The sequence below is a fragment of the Hydra viridissima genome, unplaced genomic scaffold, assembly GCF_058129835.1.
Source record: "Hydra viridissima isolate aposymbiotic clone 2 unplaced genomic scaffold, HvirCarnegie_v1 scaffold_18, whole genome shotgun sequence".
Classification (NCBI taxonomy): Eukaryota; Metazoa; Cnidaria; class Hydrozoa; order Anthoathecata; family Hydridae; genus Hydra; species Hydra viridissima.
Genome location: NW_028324317.1, coordinates 952,370 through 971,019, shown reverse-complemented (window position 1 = coordinate 971,019; position 18,650 = coordinate 952,370). Strand labels below are relative to the sequence as shown.

The window sequence follows — 18,650 nt, the reverse complement described above, 5'->3', positions numbered from 1 at the left end:
CAGCCTTGCATCTTTGAGGGATAGATTCGATCAGGTGATCAAAGAAACTTTGTGGAATCGCTGCCCAGGCCTTTTGGATTTGTTCAAACAGTTGATCCTTATTACGAACACCTTCACGATTAATTCTGCGGTTGACGATCTCCCACAGGTTCTCGATAGGGTTGAGATCCGGATATTGAGGCGGCCAATCCATCACCGATAGGTAGTTGTCTTGAAACCACTGCTTGACTACTTTTGCAGTGTGTTTCGGCTCGTTGTCTTGCTGAAAAACCCATTTTATTGGCATATTCCATTCAGCATGAGGTAACATAACATCTTTCAGGATATTTTTATACATGAAACGGTCCATTATTCCATCGTTTCGATGTATTGGACCTAGACCGTTAGCAGAAAAACACCCCCAGACCATTACATTGCCTCGACCATGCTTCACGGTCTTATGGCAGTAACGTAAATCGAGGCGTTTTCCGGCCGGTCGATGTACACGGCAAATGCCATCGCTCCCAATGAGGTTGAACTTCGATTCATCACTGAACAGGACAGTTCGCCATTTCTGCACATTCCAGTCAATATGAGATGTAGCAAACAGGAGTCTTTTCTTCTGGTCTTTTAGTGAAATCAGCGGTTTCTTTGCAGGGCGTCGATAAAACAATCCGGCTTTAACAGCACGTCGTCTGATTGTTCGGTCCGATACAGGCAGCTCTAATTGCTTTTGTATCTCGACTGATGATATCCAGGGATCCTTCTTGACGGATTTGACGATCATAGAATCCTCTCTAGAAGTGGTGGAACGCGGTCTTCCACCTTTGTTATCTGCTGCCAACTTCCCCGTAGAACGATATTTGGAACATAGTCTTGATACGGTCCATTTTTTTCACGCAATATTTATCACAAATACCTTTTTTGTGACAATCCACTTACGTAATCGCCAATAATTTTCTTTCTTAGTTCCAATCCAAGACTGTCGGGAGCCATTTTTGCACTTGAAGTCATAAAAATAATAAAAATAAATAATCACGCTTCTCAAGGCTTACCGTGTTACATTTACCTTGTGATGATACAATAATGCTCTGTGGAACACAACGTCTAGGTTGGATGTCATCGGCCAGAGTGAATGTTTATTGCTTAAAAACAATGTTACTTGACAGTGTAAAAAAAACTCAATGTATTAAAACCAAATAGAAATAACATTATAGTTTACCTTTTATAAATATTACCCGTAAACAAAATTATTCTTATCTTAATTGTTTTGAATGGAATTTCATGTCACAAACTGTCAGTAGGCAAACTAAACCAAAGTATTGATGCAAGGTAGAAGAACGCGGTAGAACTAAAGAAATAAAAAAATAATATTATAAAAAGTAGATATGTAAAATTGATAAATGACATGATAAAATATGTAAACAGTAAAATATGTTTCTACCAGCTTCGGATGACTAAAGCAAAACTAAATAACTAAACATATATATATATATATATATATATATATATATATATATATGTTTAGTTATTAAAGCAAAACTAAATAACTAAACATATATATATATATATATATATATATATATATATATATATATATATATATATATATATATATATATATATATATATATATATATATATCCATTTCTTTCTCTTTTCCAATGACCTGTGGGGTTTCACAACCTTTTATGCTTGGTCCAGCATTATTTCTTTTTTCTTCTATATCGATAATCTTCTGGACAATTAAGTAAAAATCTAAAATGGCTATATTTGCTGATGATCTTGCCTTTAAGCATTGTCGCATCCTTTCACATTCATTATCATATATAACTCTAAACACTGTTCTTACTCTAAACACAGTTATAACTCTGAACACCATTATAACTCTAAAAACTATTCTAACTCATCTAATCATTCTAGTAAAAGTTTCATCTAGTTATTTTATTATACTAAAATTTACATTAACAAATATAGAATAGTTGAAAGAATCTGAAAAGGTTTTCTACAAACATTTAATGCATTTGTAAACCTTGGGCAGATTTGCCTTGTACTCTGCAAACATTGATTCGGTTAGACCTATACAAGAAGAATGAAACCATTCTTTACAATTTAAACACTGAATCATTGAGTCTGTCGATTTAAAAATGCTACGACACACACAATACAAAGAGTATTTTGAGGTACGAACTACATTTTTTCTAACAGTTCTATAGCTATCAACAGGGAACTGTGTTATTCTGTAATTTTCAAGGCATGTCAGCAAATGTTGGCGCATCAAGTCCTCCCTGTATATAAAGTTACAAGGATCTTTTCCTAAACACAGAGTAACACAATTTGCTATTGCATAAAAGCCACACAAAAGATCTTTCTGACGGGCTATATTGCTTATGTTAAGCTCTATTTCAACAGACTGTAAGCAGGCAAATTTAGAAATTGAGTAAATGCAGTCTTTACTAGGAATGAGTTGCAGACTACAATAAATGTTGATTTGACTATCTTTACAATGGTGGTTAGAGGCAGTTACCCAATGTCCTTTTGTTGAATCATTAAAAATTTGAACAAAAGCCCTGCTAGAAGCATTACATTGACCAGCAAAGCACAGAATCGGGTCTTCAAGACCTTTAATATCTGGAAACTGTCGCTTTCATAATAACATTGCTGCAAAAATAACTTTATCATTGAGAAGCCCCATTGGATTTAAAATAAGGCTTCGATCAGCATTGGTGAGATTCAAATTTTCAAATTGAAGCCATGTCACATCTGCAGTAGCTATTGAATTTGTATCATCACAAATTAAAATAGGTGTTTCTAGTGCAGTTTCTAGTGTAGTTGGTTTCATATCTGAATTCAAAACTGATGATAAAAATGGAAAATTCGATAGAGAATCTTCAGGCGTTGAGACACAGTTGTCATCAAATTTCACTCTCTTTTGCACCCTTTTTAATACACATAAAATAATAGAATAGTAGAAATGTAGATAACATTGTTTACACTATAATAGAAGATAAAAAAAAAGATGGATAACACCTGAAAATTTAAAATGCAAACAAATAAAGTTATTTACATTTCATTTTGAGATAACGGAATCTCTGTATTTAAACTTGCTGGAGCGGAAAGGTTACCAACATGCGAAGATTGAGACACTGAGTCGACACTTTGATTCGTACTCAAATCATTTAAATTTCTCATGTCAAGATTGAGAGTTGCATCTGGTGCAGGGATGAAACTTAAATCGCCTTTTCTTGGCATCTTACAGCCTGATTTTTTGTCACCTTTTTTACTAAAAATAATAAAAATTTTAAAAACTGACATTCCTATTGTAAATAAGATGTTTCCTTATTGCATTCCTATTTCTGGGATACAACCCGAAAGACAAATCGGTCTATTATTTGAGAATTTAAGTCACCTCTTCCTCTTATATATCTATAAACATATACAAGCATATGTAAATAAATAACTAAATAAATAAATAAATATATATATATATATATATATACTTACATATGCTTGTATAATTACATAATAATTTATTTATATATGCAAACGTATATGTATATATATATATATATATATATATATATATATATATATATATGTTTGCATACATAAATTATTATATAACTATAAATTTAAAGATGTATAGGACAACTATATGTATTAAAAATAATATCAGAGCTCCAGGTTATAACTCCTAGTGACCTTATAGTTTTGCCAGGGTCACTAAACCTTCATAATTAGCTAGGACTTTGATCACTTACTTTTTAATCAAGTTAGTTATTAAGATAAATCACATTTGTTTGAAACATATATAACCCAAAATGTCATCAAGGATTAGAATTTATACTTGAATATATATTTTCAACTACTAAAATTGTACTCGGAGATGCCAAATATTAAATATTTATTTAAATTTTTACCCCATTCATCCAGACCTTATTTAGACTACCTTATGTGGAATAATATTGTAGATTCTTTACTCATTTTCCTAAAATTTCCCCATTTAATAGGATTATTCTTTTATTAGGACCCTCAAAGTAATTTAATGTACCGTCAGTTACGCCGCAATTTAGTCAAATTTATGATTTTTCGTTCATTGCATTCAACTCCAATGCTGCGTTTAACAGCTAGTATATGACAACACAATGTTGAAGAAGGACACGTGCAGTTTTCCTTTGGATACAGCTTCACAACATGCGCATTTCCATCAGGTGCAGAGACTGTAAAAACTTTAAGACTTGGAATATGTACAACATTAAATGAGTTAGAAAGCACACATATTGATGGAGGTATGAGTTGCTGCATTGGTATATTGGCAGCTGCTTGCAGCTCTGCAATAACAAGCTCTGGACTCTACTTTTGGTATGTCATCTGTGTTATCTAAAACATTTAAATTTTCAATTTAAAATATCATTATTAAGTTGTGAGTATATCGCATTTTTGTAAATATTTACTAAATAATTCTAAAATAAAAGGAAAAAATAATTAAAAATAAGATTTTAAACAAACAAGTTGTTATATATTAAATGCGACATACGGATTAGGAGACTGCTGTCAATGAGAGTGTAGGGTCCAAAACCACTACAACTCCGCTTAATTTCTGTCAAATAGAAGGTCTGAAGGCGATGCATTGCAACAACCATTGAATCAACAGGTGCTTCTTTCCAATCCTGAAACTTTTTAATGACAGCATTTAATGATTCCGATACATTATTTGTGATTAAATTATCTGTTAAACCAACAAATCTGAGGTGACCAATGTAAGATATTAAAATACGTGAGTGTAAGTGGTCAGAAAAATAAATAGAGAATGCTTCACTCCAAGAAGGTCTTAATGTATCAATTTTAACTTTTAAACAGATCTCATTTTCACATCTGAGAAGTTCCTGCATTTGAGATTTGTAAACAATTATTTCTGCATGAGAAGCACTGTGTTTTTTTAACCAAACCTCAATATCAGACAAAATGTGATTGGAGCAAGATACCAGATTCCATTTTGGTAATACTTTTTTTATTGCTTTGCTAATCCCACTCTCACCGTCTGTTACAATCACAACCTCATTTAGAACTGGTAATTTTTTTTTTAAAGATTTGAAGAAACTTTTATGCACAGTATCAAACTTCCTGTCATGTAAAACAAATGCTACAGGCATGCAAGGCTTCTCAACAAAACAACTTATTTTAGCCACTAGAATTGATAAATAAAAATCTCCTAAATTAAATGTTGTATCATACGAAAAAAAAGTTTGAGAGCACATGACAAGTTGACTGATTAAATTTTGCATTCCAAACAAAACCGTTAAGTCAGGATAAGTGGATATGGACCACACAAAGCCTGGAATCATATATGCCAGTTCATGTAAAGTTAAAAAAGATTCAGTGCCTAGTTTCATACTAGCGGCTTTTACACTACGCACGTACTTAAACTGTCTTGAATTTCTTGGTTGAAATTGGATCTGGCTATCCTTGCGATCGAGAAGAAGGTCCTTGTAACTGTGGGAATCAGCAATAGCATCTCGCACAGAAGAAGCTGTTGGTAAGAACTTGATTGGTTTTCTGGAATTACCTAAAATATATATACATGTACACACACACACACACACACATATATGTGTATGTGTGCATACACTGACGTATGAAGGTCATAAAAACAGGGGAAGGGGGGGGGGCTGAACCAGGCAAAGTTTGGAATGAAAAAGAGAGGGGGCTACACAACGTGAATTTTAATTAAATATATTATTAAAAGATTTTATTTAAAGTAGGTTTTATTTAGTCATAAATTTACGTAAAACTTTTAAAAGAAAAACAAAAACCATTATCAAAATGCAAGATATATTTACCATGAGGAACTAAAACTGCAAGGTTGTGGTTACCGATGTAATGGATAACAACAAGATCTGTCCGACTCAGATCACAGTACACAAACTTCTGGAAATCATTTGAAATTCCTGTTGGTGTAACTGTGGCAAAATGGATCTTTGTGTAAAGTGGCAAAGCCCGAGGAATTTTACTGGACCCATTTTGCTTCCACCTATACCCATCTGCCCGCCAATCGTCTAAAAAATAATAATAATAATATATATTTATATATACACACACATATACATTGCATATACAATAAACAACGACAATATTTACATGCAACATCACTTGGCAACAAATAAGGAGAATTTAAACTTTTGTGCGAACTAAAAAGAGCATGGTCTAACAACTCATCAATTGTATAGTTAGTAGGTTCCACAGTATAAAATAAAAATAGATATGGCAGGCAAAAAGGTGGAAATTGCTGGAATTATTGGAATTGCTTTATACATGGAGAACAACTTCAAATCATATAAATTAAGTGACAGTAATCAGGACAACCAAAATTGTTGAGTAAAAAGAGCAAAATTATAAGTAAACAAACAAAGTTCAAAACATGCAGAGTTAATAATAAAAAATACAGCTGAGAACAAACCAAGTTTATACCGAGGTACGAATTCCTTATAAACAAAACAGAAAATTTATGGAACATATTCAGGGTGTTAGCTAGCCTAATCATTAGCCAAATGGTACAGAGTATACTGTAGAATTCCCAATGGGTTTAAAGTTTCCAAAATTCAATACCTCTTTTTTTTTTTTTAGTAGTAGTAGTAGTAGTAGTAGTAGTAGTAGTAGTAGTAGTAGTAGTAGTAGTAGTAGTGGTAGTGGTAGTGGTAGTGGTAGTGGTAGTGGTAGTGGTAGTGGTAGTAGTAGTATAGTAGTAGTAGCAATCTTAGTTGGCCTCATTTTACGATTTGCCTAGCTCTGGTGCTACAAATTTTGCCCTCATGTTACAATATTTTGCCTGCGTAACAATATTAAGTTACACAGAATGTTCTCATCTTACGAATCTGCTCTTATGTCACAAAATGTGCATAGCATGAGGGCAAAAACTGCACTCATGTTAAGCTACATAGTAACATCAGGACATTTGTCATAAAACATATTTATTTTAAAATAAACAATTAAGCAAGCAAATTGGTCAATTTAAACATGGCAAAGTTTGATGTACTAGTGGAACGATTAAGATTGATATAGTAATAAATTTAGATTGATAATATAGTTAGAACAATAACATATTAATAAATAATATTTATGTTGAACATATATGCAATAATATCTAAAATAAATTGAATAATGATATTGACAATATGTTAATTAATTAAGATTGATAATAAAGTTAACTAATACCTTAATCTAACTTTATTATCAGCAATATACACAAATTTATTGCTACCTAGGTAGTAATTAATCTGTGTTTATTGTTAAACCAACAATGTTATTGAACTTTTTGTTGACTAATCATACTAATTAATAATACCTTTGAGGTCCTCATTGATGTATGTTCTATGTTTTTTTGGTACTATAATTAATAGAGATTTACAGAGATAAAGAATAGAATCAGGAGTAATAAAGTAGCAAGCATGGTAAAGAGATACAATCTTAGCAGATGGTTAAGATCAGAAGTAAGATTTGATCCTAGAAGACAAAGGGGAGATGACTCATTCAGTACATTACTGTTCATAAATATAGGAAGATCTAGATTTTTGCGAAAAGGATTCCCTGAATTTAGTCTTATCTGAGTTAAAGATAATTCTCTATCAAAAAAAAGAAAAAATATTATAATTTTATTTTCATTGCAAAATTATAAGTTTAATTTTATAAAAAAGTTTTAAAAAGTTATAACTTTGAAAATATGTCTCACCCATTTTAGGGCTAGATGTTTGGGTTACATGAGGGCTTCGAACCGGGATTATAGATATATTCCTGTTTATTATAAAATATATTCCTGGCTAACACCCCAACATTGCCACAAGTCAACAAATGTAAACAGTTTCAAGAGCAAATTAGACAAGTATTTAGCATTAAAAAAATTAACTTAATGAGTTTTAATAGTAATAAAAATTTTTAATACTAATAAAAAGTATAAAAAATTTAAACAAAAATTACTTTTGGTCTTAAGTCTTCTAAGTAGTTTTTGTTTAAATTTTTTATTCTTTTTATTTGTATATACCTATATTATCAAAAGTGAGTTGTTAAAGTGAGTTTCTAATTCACTTGCTGTTAACACATAGCTATGTGTTAACAGCGAGTGAATTAGAAACTCACTTTATATACTACTACTAAATTATATTTTATATACTACTACTAAATTATATATACTACTACTAAATTATATATACTACTAATAAATTATAATTATAATAATAATACACGTTTTATATACTACTACTAAATTATAATAATATTTTTAATAATATAGCAGTTACTATAATGTTATAATTTATGATTATTTTTAAGCAAGTACAATGAAAGCACATTGGTGCTCACATTTTAAAATCATAACACAGATACTTTTAAACAGCATGTATAAAAAAGGTCATTTAAAAATCTGTAGATTATTTTCTATAGTATGTCTTACACTGACATAATATAAATTAGACACAAGCATGTAAGTTTGCTATGGAGCCATTTTACAATAATAAATAAATCTTCAAATAAATTATAATAGGAAAAACAATTTTTAGCTTCAAAAAAATGTTGCATATTAAATGACATCTTGAAAATATTCAATATAATATTAAATGACATTTAGAAGTCCTTTCATATTTATTAATAAGATATCTTGCTTTACTGAAGCATAGCCTTAAGTAAACGATAAACTATGCCTAATTAAAGTTAGATTTTACTTTAAACATATTAAAAGAAACAAAGCTATATACAGTCTTGTAGACTACATGTAGGCTACAGTCTACATTGTAGATTACAGGTATAACTTCTTTAAATGTGTTTAAAGTCTAACTTTACTTTAGGCATCGTAATTGATTTTTACTAGTATAATCCAAAAACTATGCTATTTACTACATTATACTATTTTAGTATACAAATATATTTAAAAAATACAAATACTATACAAGTGCACTGAAATATTGCTGCCTAACCTTTTCCATCATTCACTTGAATGACATAAACCTCGCCTGCCTTAGGATTGTTGAGTGCAGTTACTCTGTCTTCATTATTGCTCTTGGCGATTAGATTTGCTACAATCTCTATTTTAAGGTGCTTTATGCAACCTGTCAAAACTGGCACAGCCATTTATTAAAAAGTAATCATAAAAAACTTAGCAATATGTTTGTTCAGGTTGAACTCGTTTGCAGAAATTTAACTATTAGAAGTGCCGTGTCACTTGAATGATCCGCCCCGCTGATCCGCTCCGCCCCGCCGTTTGTACCTACTCCTTTTTTTTTCTTCTTAAAGTTGGCGTAAGAGAAGATAGGCAATATATTTGTTTAAATATAATTACTAAACTTATAAGTTTAGTTCGAAGGTAATTACCCAAGTTTAAAGATTTGAATTGTCTTTTAAAAGACAATCGAGGAATTTTGAAAAAATATTTTTAAATAAACAGCGTACAAGTAGTAAAAACTTTGAATTGCTGATAGAAGATTTAATAAAAGGTTGTAAAATGTCAATTATAAAGGTTTGATTCGATTTTTTATCTTTGTTAAAACCTGTTCTATAAATTATAGAACAGTTTTTTTTTATGTTATAAAATGTTTTTATTATGACATTGAACAATTTTTTATTCTTAAATTATTATGTTACAACTATTTTTGAATCTACTGGTTTTCAGATAAATTATAAATACTTAGCTCGATATCATTAAATTTGTTCAAATTTTAGCTTTTTGAATTTCCACAATAAAATTTTGTATCCAATTATTTGAAATGTTCAAACAATGATGCAACATTTGTATTTGGGTATTCATTATTACAATTTTTCTTCTTTTAATCTCATTTTAAATTTTAAAGAGTTGTGCTACTATTTTATATTCCTTTAATTGAATCCAAATTTACAGCGAAGTTTAGATTTTTTGTAATAAATATGAGTAAAATGTCTAGTATTTTATTTTAGATGCAAGGAAATTACAAACAAATATTAAATTGGTAGGAGCCAAATGCTCATCCAATTAAATCTGCTATGATGTTATTTTGAATCTGATAGTTACTCACTCTGATCAATATAGTATAATATTTTAAAATCAAGTTAGCTGTGAAAAATCAATTTCAATAAACTGCTTGCATTGCTTATATTTTGACAAACAACATAAGTATATTATTAATAAGAAACATGAAGATTATTTTACATATATCTTCACCAAACATCTGCTATGCATAAAGTGTTATAAAGAAATCAAATTATAAAATGAGTAGAATAAAATTTATTTCAAAATTCTCATTTGTAAAAAGCATAGAGAATCTTCAAAAAAAGCTCAAATAAACGATCAGATTTCAGTTATTGGAAATAAACGATCAGATTTCAATTATTGGAAAGGTCTCTCCATTTGTATAAATAAATGCCAGCAAAAAAAGAATGCAAGCATTTGTTACCTAGTTTTATTTATTATTGTTTTGTTTCTTCTTGTGTATCTATAGTATATACTATGCCTGTAATCATCTTGTATTTTCACATTTTTAGTATTTATTTGTTTATTCATTTAGTTGTCTTTTAGTTAAGATAACTTAGTAATTGAACTGAAAAAAAAACAATTAAAATTATTTTCCAAACTAAAGTTTAACCTTAACATTTCATTCTTGGAATACCTGTAATACCTCATTTTTATTTTGAGATTTTATTTTAAGCAAGTTTTTATTTTATCCTAAATAACCATAGCTAGTAAACACAAGCAAGTGTTTTTACTATCTTTCCAAAAATTGTTTTCAGCACAATTAATACTGATAATTATTACTATGTAATAATTGCTCTGAAAACAATTTTTGGAAAGATAGTAAAAACACTTGCTTGTGTTTATTAGCTATGGTTATTTAGGATAAAATAAAAACTAGCTTAAAATAAAATAAAATACTTCATTAGACTTTTAACTGTATGATTTTAATTATTATACAAATATTTAGCTGTATGATTTTATTATGATACAAAAATTTAATTGTATGATTTTAATTACTATAAAAGCATTTAGCTGTATGATTTTAAATATGATAGAAACATTTAAATGTATGAGATTAATGAGCTAGCAAGTAAAAAACTTACTTTGAATAAATGTAGTTACCTTTTTATTATTATTAAAAATTTAGGTTTTCTTATTTTTTATTTTTTTATTATGTTCAGTTTTTATTATCATCTTGTTATTTTCAAAACTACTAAAATTTAGGTTTATTTCAGAATAATAAAAATGAATAAACATACTTTAGGGAATGGCAGCAAAGAAATTGAGCATTAAAAAATCTTCTTGTAAATGATAAAATGGACAACTCATTGCATGTCAAATCCAATGTTAATGAAGTGGAGAGTAGAATTGATTTCCAAAACATTGAAATAGAGAGCTTTAACGATTTTTTTTGTGTGTCTGATCATAATGATATTTCTGGAACTGAGAGTTCTGACCTAGACTCTGAGGTTCTTATGAGCGATGATAATGAAGATCTAAATATGTTAATATTGTTCTATCTATCTCTTCCTCCTTACATATGTTTTGTATACTTAGATATATCTTAGTCTTGTATCTTGAAAGTTAGCGTAAAGAAAAAATCAAGCAACTAGTCAGTTATAAGAAAAATGTATTTTTAACTGTTTTTTTAACATCTCGTTAACAGTATCCCATGTTGTATTTTAGAAGTCATCCTGCTAATGCACAAGTCTTCGACGGAAGCACAAATAAAAGATCAAATAGGATGCATCTTAAAGTTCTCACCATTTGTAAATGGAAGCAAAAAAATTATTTGAGGAAGCAAGTGATTGTTGAACAGTTATTAGTTTTCAGTTTTTTTGTAAATTTATTATATATGCTATATAATATACAAAAGAATATACAATACATCTTTAAATAAAGTCTTTAAAAACATATATTGTATTTTTAGTTTGAGTATCCCCGAAACTGTTTTTCTAACGCCTTGTAAGGGATTAGAAACCCTTATATTAATTTAGAATATTGATTGTAATTGTGTTAAACATATAATGTTAGTATGTTAACATTAAAGGCATATATAAGCCGCTTACATACGGTTATATTGATATAAAAACCATGACACGAAGCCATAGGCTTCGGCAGGCTTATATGAATATAACAGTATATTAATATTAAATATTAAACACAATTACAATCAATATTTTACGTTAATATAAAACGCCAATAATTTCCCAACTTAAATTTATGTTAGTATAACGTTAATCTAACATTAGAATTTTACGTTTGTATAACGTTATTATCTAACGTAAATCTAACGTAAGAACTTTACCTTACAAAACCTTTCCATTTTGCCGAACCGGCAACGTTGTACAAACTTAAAATCTAACGTAAATACAACGTTAATACAATGTTGCGTGCAGCCAGGGTATAAGATTGATGGAATTCAGATCATAATAGTTCACAGTAGAACATTTTATCTTACTTTATGTTGACATGTTTTCAAATTGCATTTTGTGTACTTTTTTCTCTCTTTCGATACTTAAAAAACTTTTAGAAATCGAGTTGCAAAAAATTTGCCAGATAACCAAGATGTCAAAATTTGACAGATAACCAAGCATTAAAGTGTGTTACTCTTGCAAAACATGCGATTCTCCTATTCGTGAATCTTAATTTTATAACAGAATTTACGGCTTTTCTTTAATAATATTAAATCTTTGATAATATTAAAGAAAAAAATTAATTGAAAAGACGAACTTTCACTGAATAAGAAATATAGAATTCCTCATTACGTTATTTGCGAAAAATTTTTCAGCTGATTTGTGTGGTAATTAAAATAGCCTTTTTAGATTTACACAATCCTCGGCATGAATCATAATGTATGTCACATTTAATGCACACAGAAAGCTAGATTTCGAGGTAATCAGTTTGTGTTTACATGAAGGCATAAAGGTTTGTGCTTTTTAGTAGTTGTAAAATGCGAGTTTTTGCTCTACTTTTTTGATCATATGTTTAACCATCAAACTGTGTTCAAATTTATAATTGAAAAGTTGAAACAGAATTTTAAAAAAAAGCTATTTTCAATCATAGGTTTAATTGTTAAGCTGTATTTCAACTTTACTTTTTCTGAAGAAGTAATTTCAACCATATACCCTACCATCTACTTTAAGTCAAAATTATGGTTAATAAATTTAAAGCTGCATCACCTCGTTTTAAAACTGCAATGACTCGTTTTCAACCAGAACCAAACCATTAAGCTATTATAAAGTTTCTCATATTTGTAATAATTGTGGATGAAATTATAAAAATGTTTCTCACAACCATCAAACAAGCATTAAGCTATGGTAAAAATTCAGCCTTTTATAAGACTTATAAGGAAATTTCTCACAACCATTAAGCAACTATAAAGCTATGGTAAAGTTTCAATCATTGTAAATATTGAAAAAAGCATTTAAAAAAATTTTGTTTTTATAACAAACGGAAAAGAAAATTTATTCAAGATGCAAGAAGAACAAAGAGATAAATCTTTATATAAAATGTAGAAAATTGTGAAACTCATGTATTGCTTATAGAGATTATAAGCAAATAAGGATATAAGACAAAAGTAATTTTGTTAGAACAACAAAACGAATGACGGTAAAATATGACGGTAAAAAATAACGGCTTGAGTGAAGGTAGAACTATGAAAGGAATTTGTATTTACCTTAGAGCTAATCTAATTATAAAGAATGAAAGGACGTAGGTTTCTGTTAACTTGGTAGATTAAGGTAGAGATGTATACTGTGCGGCAGTGATTGGGCGTCTTTGGGAGACGGATTAGAGCGACGGATTAGTAAGGTCGTCTCTTTGGAAGGAGAGAAGAAGAAATGAAGGCGAAGTTTTAAGGAGAAAGTTTTAAGCAAGTCTTAAGAAGGATTTTAAAAGAGAGAGAATTATGTGATAAGAAAAACACTTTAATGAACAAGCAGCCTCACAAGCAGTTTAATATGCAACCGTTTAAATGAGGAAAAGAAGAAGATTTTAATATTTATTTAAGATGAATAACCAGAAGATTAAAAAAGAATTGAGAAATTTGTAATAAAAAAGAAGATATAAAGGGGTAATTGATATAACATTATTGAACACTGCAAGAAGCGTCGGAGAATATTATTTGTGTTATATACACGTCATGCGCAAAATACTGCTAAATATTATACACTATTAGAATGTTTGCTGAGTTTAATTATGCAACAGAATATACTGAAGACGGCAAATAAAACCTTAGCACTTTAACGACTAAACCTTGCCCATTCCTAACCAAACTATTTCCAAACTTAGCCTTTTATGATCAAAAGGAATCCCAGTTGCTACTTACCTCGATCCCAACCTCCACATAGACCTTTCTACACAACTCTACATCCCATACTTCCCTAATCCCTTACCTTCATCATAACACTTAACTAAACAATCAAACATTAAATAAAATATTTATAAAAACGCCGCCCTGACATTTATTTATTTTGCTGTTGCCTCAATGAGTGCAGAAAAACTTGCTTGTATATGGCTAAAATAAACTTTTCCAAAAAACCGATAGCCTACATTAATCAAGCCATCCTGGATTAATGAGTAGATTAAGAGTGTTGTCTTACCACATCAAGGATTTACCAACAACTAACTCTCTACTTTTATTAGATAGTAATGGATTATTACGACTCTTGGTTAAAGAATCATTCCATGAATATTGTTTGATCTTCATTTTATATGTAAGAGAAAAATTACAAAGTTTACGTAAACAAAAAATAAAAGTTGGTAAACTTATACTTGAAAACAAAACTCTTTTTAATACTGATCTTACAAAAGCAACTAAAGGCCTAAAATTAAAAACTTTTAAAGGAGCATGTATCCGAGATTCTTTTCCAAAAAAGTCTAGGAAAAATGAACGGCTTTTTAATGTACACTAGTGACAATATTGGATCGCGCTAGGAAGCTTGTTGTTAAATGCAAAACGAAAAGCACTACTTTGATAGCCATGACAACCAACAAATGAGTAATAAGACTATTTAAAATCTTTAACGAACAGCGACGCAGATCAATTTTAACATGGTGATTAAGTACTTTGCTGTCATTTGTGTTTTTATCTTTTAGAAAAGATGGATGAAGGAATGGATATGCTTAATATAATTTACTGAATGGTTTAGTGCAATAAAAACTTCTAGCACATTAAAATGCCGGTTAAAGCTTGTATTTTGCATATTACATTAAAAAAAAAAATTAAAAAGGACCAGGTTTTATTCAATAGTTAATTAAAGGCAAGGTCAGACTCTCGGAGGCTGACCTTGCCTTTAAATAATTTTTGAAAAAAACCTGCTTCTAGTTAATTTTTTATTTTCAAAGAAAGTTCTGATTTTGTATTTTAGCTTGATATTTTTGTTTCTTTCAGCCGAACAGTCTATCGACTTGCGTTATCATTCAACTGGAGAGTTTATGTAATTCACCGAACCTTCATCTTGTAAATGAGATCGCAAAGTGACGACTTAAGGGAAGGTACTTAATAATACTCCCACTACTTGTAATAAGTGCGGTTGATGCGTATAAACACTTTGCAATATTAAAAATCTCGAAATTGTATAACTTTTGCTTTGATCCTAAAATCTTTTAGGATCAAAGCAAAAGTTATACAATTTAACTTATTAATTACAAAAAAAAAAGATTTTTTGCTACTGATTTTTTTTTTACTTTAGCATTAAATGTTTAAATTTTTACGATTAAAATTTATTTATATGACATTAATCTGAGATCCGATAAAAAGATCGCTCAATAGTTCAAAGAAAGTTCAAACAAGCAACTAAGTCTACTAAGCATGGTGCATAGAAACAAACTCTAATATCTTGCAACAAGTAATAAGAATTATTTTTCAAAATAAGCATCGGAAAACATTTTCTCATTTCAAAAATGTAAAAAACAAGTTTTTTCATTAAGGACCAGGAGAGAAATGACGTTTTTTAGGGGAGTGCTCAGGAATTTAGTTGTATAAGATAAATAAAATGAGACATAACTAAGAGGCATGAGGCAAACTCAATTTTTTAGTATGTTTATATTAGTGTCAAATATGGATGACTTGCGAAAAGTTATTGGAGCTAATCTCTAACTGCCCTCAACCTTGAGCACCTATTACAATCATGATTTTTTTTTTATTCTTTCTTAAATTAGATCAAAGGTCCTCTCCGGGTTAGGAGGTCGACCATTAAAAGTTTAAACTTCCCACCTTTTTTAAATTTCCCACCCTTTTTTTAATTTCCCACCTTAAATAACTTTAAATGGTCGTCATTCTTAAACGAAAAAATCTTTTTTGAAGAAATTTGAACTCTGTCATTTTTTGACCAAGTTAAATGTAAAACAACAAAGAATTGATTTTAGAAGCCACGTCCAAACAGGAGGGGAGGGGATCGTCTCGAAATTTAGATTTATAATTTAACGTTATATTTTTTATTTCTAATTTATATATCTAGCATGAAATTCTATTTTAAACTTTTTACTTTATTAACTTCCTTTTTTTTTTTTTAATCTAGGTTTTAAATTTAAATATCTGATTTAATTTTCTGTTATAATTATTTAACGAATAATAAACTTTTTTTTTCCAAACTTATTGTTAAAATGTTAAACTTGATGTTCTAATTTAAATTCATAATTTAAACTCCTAATTCGACTTTTTGATGTAAATTTCTTTTTAAATATTTGTATTTACATTTTTAATATAAACAACTTATTTAAATTTCTAGTTTAAATTTGTTGTTTGAATTTCTAATTTATTTTCTAACTAAAGTTACTTATTTAAAGTTTTGAACAAAAGATTCAAATTAAACTTTCTGATTCTCGCGTTATTATATCTAATTAGTTTGCTAATATAACTGAAGACTCCAGGGGAAGAAACGGCAGGGTCACATTTTGAAAGTTTCGACTTTTTACACTTTCTAGCTTTACTAACCATAATAGCATATTTTGTATTTGAATTCAAATCAAATAAATGATTTGATGCATATTTAAAGTTTTTTTAAATTTTCCTAACACTTCGAAATTTATAAAGGTTTAAAAGTTTAATAATGATTTATTTTAAAATGAAAAAAAGTGACCCTGCCGATCCTTCCCGTGGAGTCTTAACTGTCTAATTAATATTTCTAGTTTAACTTTCTAAATTGAGTTTCATACATAAGTTTCTAAATATCTAAGTTAATTAAAATAAATTAAGTTTAATTAAAATTTTTACCTTATTCTTCTTATTTAAATTTCTAATTCAAATATCTAGTTAAAGTTTCAAGTTTGATTTTCTAATTTAATATCTAGAATTAGTTTCGAATTTATATTTCTGGTTTAAAATTCAGTTACAAATTTCTAATTTAAGCTTTTTCTTTAGTTTTTTTAAATTTGAACTTCTAAATTAAAACAATTGTTTAAATTTTAAATTTAGACTTCTAATTTCTTGATGAAATCAGAAGATGAGTTGAAACTTCTTATTAAAATTAAATAATATTAAATGAAAATAAAATTAATAACTTTACTTTCTAATTAAAACTTTTAACTTTTAAGTTTAAACATTAAAATTATTATTAAGTTTATCAATTGTTAAGTTTAGAATTTTATTTTAAAATTCTAATTTAAATCTCTTGCTTACTTTGTTGATTTAACTTTCTAATTAAAATCTGAAATTATATCTAATATATAATTTATAATTAATGCTTCTGGCTCTTCTTTTATTTCTAGTTTATATTTCTAAATTAAATTTCTAAATCAAATTTCTAATTAAAATTTCTTGTTGAAATTTTAGTTGAAATTTCAACTTGAAATTTCTAATTTACATTTCTAATTTACATTTCTTCTTTAAATATCTGCTATAACTTACTTCTTTTGACTTTTTCTATCAAGCTATACCACTAATTCAAACTTCTGGTAAACTTTTTTTCTGAGCAATATTTCTTATGAAAGTTTCTTCTAAAAGATTGTTTTTATATGAGTGTGTTTTTTAAACTATTCCTATAAAATCATTTATAAATGAATATTAAAAAAATTCCTCTATTTTAACCTTCTTTACATTTCGTTTTTAATTTTCTTTTCCCAATATCTACTTTAAAATTTTGTTTTTAATTTAGCAATTCATATTTTATGCACTGCTTTTTATTTTCCTTTAATTTCTTTTTTTGATTTTTTCCTTTTGTTTTTTTTTTAATTGAAGATAAGTGCTTGCGTATTTGTGGAATATTTTTTGAGAACGTCTTCATATAATATATATCCTCTTTCATACAAGTGAAATTCTCCCTATTAAAGCGACACTAGCGATCCTCTTGCTTTGATTGCAATCGAATTTACTTTTTACTTGGCGTATACAAATGTACACGCTAAGCATCTGCGTCTCGTTATTATTTTTATTCGAGACGAGACGAGACGATGATATCCGGAACACAATTTTTAAAATTCGAAAGAAATGTTATTGTCCCGGTTTATTACTTCAGTTTAAGTTTATTCGTAAATTTTTTCCGGGACATTTCTTGTCTCGTTATGCTTGTTCCGGTTCATTTCAGAGAAAACGATTCCGAGACGCAGACCCATAGTGCACGCTAAGTAAAAATTTGCACGCATTTTTTTCTGTTATTTCTGACGTTAACAGCCACATACGTTGACTTCTGACTTAGAGTGCAATTAATTTTGCCAGCCTCATTCTTATTTAACGCAAAGTTTAATTATAAGAAAAATA

The 18,650-nt window shown here is 28.8% G+C and overlaps 2 protein-coding genes, 1 long non-coding RNA gene and 1 pseudogene across 6 annotated transcripts in view; 2 read left to right on the top strand and 2 right to left on the bottom strand.

Moving 5' to 3' along the window:
* The window catches only part of LOC149876724 (uncharacterized), a 316,490-nt gene that overhangs the window by 70,515 nt on the left and 227,325 nt on the right, over positions 1 to 18,650 (top strand). The window lies entirely within an intron of this gene.
* Positions 1 to 18,650, top strand: part of LOC149876737 (uncharacterized) — a 112,021-nt gene that overhangs the window by 52,496 nt on the left and 40,875 nt on the right. The window lies entirely within an intron of this gene.
* LOC149876741 (uncharacterized) overlaps positions 1 to 18,650 on the bottom strand; it is a 103,393-nt gene that overhangs the window by 78,057 nt on the left and 6,686 nt on the right. The gene's annotated exons all lie outside the window — the stretch shown is intronic.
* Positions 1,878 to 9,200, bottom strand: LOC149876742 (uncharacterized; annotated as a pseudogene). Its single transcript, XR_016448484.1, has 6 exons — positions 8,943 to 9,200; positions 5,820 to 6,035; positions 4,517 to 5,545; positions 4,031 to 4,359; positions 3,047 to 3,262; positions 1,878 to 2,918 (listed from the first exon to the last, which is right to left on the bottom strand). The product of XR_016448484.1 is annotated as an uncharacterized LOC149876742 (transcript).